The sequence below is a fragment of the Oryzias melastigma genome, linkage group LG23, assembly GCF_002922805.2.
Source record: "Oryzias melastigma strain HK-1 linkage group LG23, ASM292280v2, whole genome shotgun sequence".
Classification (NCBI taxonomy): domain Eukaryota; kingdom Metazoa; phylum Chordata; class Actinopteri; order Beloniformes; family Adrianichthyidae; genus Oryzias; species Oryzias melastigma.
In genome coordinates, this window is record NC_050534.1 from 18,691,785 (window position 1) to 18,697,787 (window position 6,003).

Sequence of the window (6,003 nt, forward strand, 5' to 3'; positions counted from 1 at the left end):
CCCCTGGTTGAAAAGTTACAGTATGTTAAAGATTTAGTGGTAAAGCATCACCAGCGACGAATCAGGAGTTAAATGGTTAAATTCGTTACCTCCAAGAAAAAGTTGTTATATCTTGTGATTACAAGTTTTTTATTTGCTTATCTTGAGATAACGAACATAAAACAACATTAGCAGAGATGACCGTTGTCGTCTTCCATACAAGGGGAATTGTGTATATGCCAAACACATTTTCGCCGCAAATTTGCGGCAATTCCAGAAAAAAATTGTCTCTTCGCATTTATTTGTGATTACTTGTTGTTGCTGCCCATATATAAATATATATTTACAGTATATGCATATAATGTATGTATATACATATATATATATATATACACACTATATACACATATATACACATTATATATAGTGTATATATGTATATATAATGTATATATGTATATATAGTATATATGTGTGTATATAGCGTGTATATATATATATATATATATACACACTATATACACACATATATATATACTATATATACATATATACACTATATATATATACACACTATATACACACATATATACACTATATATATATATATATATATATATATATATATATATATATATATATATATATACATATAATGTATGTGTATAAAATATATATACAGTATATATAAAAAACTCTCTTATCTAAATTAAGAGAAATAAATACTGTAGCAACCTTAAAATCCACACATATACTATTTTGGACTTCACATTATATAAAAGAACCCCCCAAAAAATAGATTTTAATTCTGTAAATAGTTACAGACATAAAAGTACTATGACAACTTTATTTTCTTATCTACATGCATAGTATATTTTATGTTACGCTCCATTTATTTTGTTTTACAAAACTAAAAAAAAGAGAGTATAGAAACAATGTTTTTTAATAAAGCAATATTTCCATTGAGCGGATTCGCTTTGATTATTACGCCACAGGAGATGCAGAGGATTATTTATACGGAGGAGTGAATGAAAAAAGCCTGAATTTAATGTTTGTGTTTTAGAACTTTGTGTCTCTTCATTGTGTTTTTGTTGAATTTACCCCGAATGCTTACAGAGCTTTTACTGTTTGTTCATGAAAAAAATGATAGCAAAATCCTCAAATATTTTGGTTTAGACATGCTAATTCAATGTGAAATGTGACTTAAAGATGCAATCCATTTAGAGGTGAGAAGGGTTCACGATGATGTCAAGCACCTTTGGTGCCAGTGTTACTGTAGCCTCACACACAGTTCGAGTTGAAGTCTTATTGTTATTCAACTGCAACTTCAATAAAATATGCTAATAAACTCAGAGACTTTAGACTTATCTGTTTTTAATTAGTCGCAATGTTATGCCAGTAGCAAAAACTAACTTAGCTTGTCCTTGTTCTGGCGCTTTTGATTCAAAAGTGGGTCAAAGCCATAGAGTTGATGTCAGTCCGCATGGCTCCTTTTTTATTGTTGTTGAGAATGTGCTTTGTACACCAGCTTTGTCCACAAGACTCTTTGTTTGTTTGTTTGTTTGTTCGAGCATCTATTACCCTGCGTATCTGTTTCTGATAATAAACATTTCTTCTAGACACAGGAAAACATGCATGGGATACTTTAATCCAAATGGGGAGGGGAAAGGTTTTTGCTAATTTTTTTCGAAGAGAATATGTATATTGTAAAAAAAAATCTATATATATATAAAATATAACTTCTACAGTGTGAAAAGCAGGGATGTGGTAGAGTATAACAAGAGACACAAATGTTACACTCGCGCTACACTTTCTGTTGTTCCATGACATGCTTTTGTGGAAAGCTAATAAAAAATGTCAAACCATGATTTTGATTTATGGATTTATTCTTGTATTTATGTCTTTAAATGTGGTGTCCACACAGAAGATTCCTAAAGGTAACAAGTTTTCCTACACACATTTTAATGTAAAGCTATTATCATCTGCTAGTAAATTGCGTAAATTAGATTTCCTATAATAAATTTGCCTTTCGAAAATTAGAAGAATTTTAAATGTTTTTATTTATTTATTTATTTATTTATTTTGACAAGTTATTTTTTAACTTGGAGGAGGTGGTTTTGAGGCGTATCAAAATAAACAAGTTGTTTCTTGTTCTTTTAATGTTTTGGTATAATTTTCTAATCCAAAACATTCAAAAATATACTTTTTTTTTAAATCCGAAATTGGCCAAAAAAAAGGAAAAAAAATGATTTCCATTTACTGATGCTAAACTGCTAACCACCACTCAACCTTCCAAAATGTTTCTAAATTAGAACATCTTTGTGAATTTTTTTGTTATTTTTGCCCATTTTTAATGCCGTAATTTTGAAACTGTCATTAATTTACCTAATATTCATGTTTTGCAAACAGCGTATATTCTAATTGTTACCAAAAAATGGCTAACATTGTATCTTAGTTTTATTTAGGAGACAGCAGCTGTGTTTCTATTGAAATTGCGCAAATAATAAAATTTCCTGATGGAAACATCCATCCATCCATCCATCCATTTTCTTGACCGCTTCTTCCCTTTCGGGGTCGCGGGGGTGCCGGAGCCTAACCCGGCTACTGAAGGGCGAAGGCCTCAATCACACACCCAGTCACTCACACATTCACACCTAGGGGCAATTTAGAGTCACCAATCAACCTATGAAGCATGTTTTTGGACGGTGGGAGGAAGCCGGAGTCCCCGGAGAAAACCCACGCATGCACGGGGAGAACATGCAAACTCCACACAGAAGGGTCCCAGCCGGGATTTGAACCGGGGCCTTCTCGCTGTGAGGCGAGAGCGCTATCCACAGCGCCACCATGCAGCCCTCTGATGGAAACACAAAAATAAAAAATAAAAACTCAAATTTATCAAAAGAAAACATATTTGCGTTTGTTGAAGGTGGTTTTGAGGCTTATTGAAATGACATTTCTCTCAAAACTGAAATAGAAATACTTTTTTGAATATTTGTTTCGTACAAAGTTAGCATATTTGCTAATCGTTAGCACAAAACGGCTACCATTTTATCTTTGTTTTCTTTGGGAGACAGTAGCTGCGTTTCTATTGACTATGAAATTGCGCAAATTGGATTTACGACAATAAATTTGCCAAATGGTAACACAACAATCAAAAAAAACAAACCTTTTTTTATTGAAAAAAAATAGTTTTTGCACTTGGAGAAGGTGGTTTTGATGCGTACTCCAATGACATTTCTCTCAAAACTGAAATAGAAACACTTTTTTGAATATTTGTTTTGTCCACAGTTAGCATATATGCTAATCGTTAGCACAAAACGGCTAACATTTTATCTTTGTTTTCTATGGGAGACAGTAGCTGCGTTTCTATTGACTATGAAATTGTCAAATTGGATTTACGACAATAAATTTGCCAAATGACAACAATAAAAAAAAAAAAGAACTTTCATTTACTGAAAAAGTTTTTGCACTTGGCGAAGATGGTTTTGATTCATATTGCAATGACAAAACTGAAATACAAACACTTTTTTTTAAATAATATTTATGTTTCGCACACAGTTAGCATGTATGCTAATTAGTTAGCTCAAAATTAGCTAACATTTTGTCTTTTTTGTCTTCAGGTGACAGTTGCTACATTTCCATTGACTATGAAATTGCTAAAATTGGATTCGCAGTAGTAAATTAGCCTAATAGAAACAATTCTGAACAAAAACATGCGTTTATCAGTAAGAAAAGTTTTGTGCTTGGATTAGGTGGTTTTTTAAAGCTTATCGAAATTACATGTTTTGCAAAACCACTTTTTTTTAACACTATTTATGTTAGCATGTATGCTAATTGTTAACACAAAAGGGCTATTTTTTTTCTTTGTTTTCTTTGGGAGATCCTGCAGATTTTACATGATGAAATATCTTAAAGATATATATTTTTTTGATAATACTAAGAATGTATTTTGAATAACAGGTGTATCCTGTTTCCTTTACTATCTAAAGATGTTTGTTAGCATCAATCCAGAATTTGCTGAATCTGATTATCTTTTAAACAATTTTCAAAGTGTTCCTAGTTGTCTTTTAATTATGATTGTTATTTTAAGGCAAAATTAAACTGCATTTTTTGGCTGTTTATGATTCACAATTTAAGTAAAACAAAATACTCAGAAATACAATTTAAAGCATGTATGTTCTCCATTGTTAGGAAAATGCCTTAATAATGTGTTAAAAAGACCAGTATTTTCATCTGAGTGGGTCTCTACAGCCTTTACTTCTGTCTGCAGTCAGACTTATGTTGAACCATAAAGTCGTTTCTCCTCTGCAGAGGAGTCTGGATGGGAGTCATTTTATTTCTGGCTCCTTAAGAAGACATAATGTATTTTACTGATTTTTATGGAGGTCATCCTCATGTAGTTTATATTAGAGGAAGGGCACAGACAGTATCGTCATCCCAAAGGGCTAACAAACCCAGTCATTGTAGTGATATACAGTAATACAGAACATCCCCTCTAAGCTGCAATGCATGATGCTTACAAATTTAAATTCAAATGTTTTGCATAGCTTTTGATTTGATCATAATTGGTTGTGAAATCTTAAAAAAATAGAAACTATTTCTTTAAGTAATCCAGTTTGATCTTATAAATGTTACTATCTTGCTCTGAGCGTTCTGTGTATTTGCTTCCTCTAGATTGGTCACACCTGGTTTTATAGTTAAATAATCACACCTGCTTCTCCTTTTGATGAACCTGATCATAAATATAATAAACAGCCCTATGGTTTTGGTTCTGTTTTTCTTCCACAAATCTGGTTTCAGACCAGTCACATCTGTGGTCTTTGTGGGTTTGTCTACTACAATTTGTTGCTTTGATTTCAAGCACTGAAACAACCTGCAGTTTGATTGTGTTCTCAGTTCTCAGTTCTCCAATAAAGTTTGGAAAAAGTTCAAAAGATGCAAAGATTGAACAGTAAATTAAATGAGTCAGGAAAATCTTGGGTCAGTTCATAAAATGCTCAGAAAACATGGAACATGTCCAGCACCAGAAACACTGATTTTGTTCTGGAATATTCAAATAAACTAAAAAGATAAAATGAGAAAGTTGAAAAATAATTAATTTATCAAAAACAAATATTGCTAAAATACAAAATGCAAAACACCTAATATTTGTTTTAAGTCAACTGTAAAATGTACTTTAGCCTTTTACCGCTATGCTGATGATACTGTTACATTTCCTCCTGTTGATCATCGTTAATGGATCTTTATGTCTTTTTAAAAGTTAAAATTCAAAAATCAAATCATGTCTTCCAGCTCTAAAACATTTTTTTAATTGTTGCTCCAGTGGGTAAACAAAGATACACTTTGAGACTTTACAATAAATACAGAATCAGAAAAATCTGATTGCAGTTTTGTGGCTTATTTCCAGAACCTTTTCTGAAACTGCCTTCTTTTTTTCTGGAGAAATATTGTCAGATTTCCTCTCCAGATTCAATCGCGTTGCCAACATAGAATTTAGCTGAGGTGGGATTATATAAATTCACTTTTTCTCTCTTATTTTCAAGCAAATACTTAAAATCTTTTTGACAAACCTCATTTTTAATTGATTCAATGTGTCATGTATGTATAAATTCAAATATGTATATTCATGATTAAGAGTAATTATGATGGGATCATTTACATTTGGATAAATATATGGAGATGCATCTTCTCTTACTACAATATATATATTTTTTACTTTCCCAATCAAGACACAATTAATATCTAAATTTATCAATAGGGGCTGTTTAATTTGATAACCTGTTTTATAAGAATAGTGTTTAGTTTTATTTAATATATGTATATATATTTTTAATTCTTAGAACTGCATAAAAATAGTGGTCCCCCTTTTCCCCATATTAACTTGTATCATAAAAAAATCTATTTCGTGTAATTTGGTCGAGTGGTCGCTAGAGGGCGAAACCTTGAAAACGCAGCCCCGTGAACACCGAAATTCCTGGTGAGAAGAAAAGACGTTTTTAGTTTTTATTTATTTCCTTTTATTTT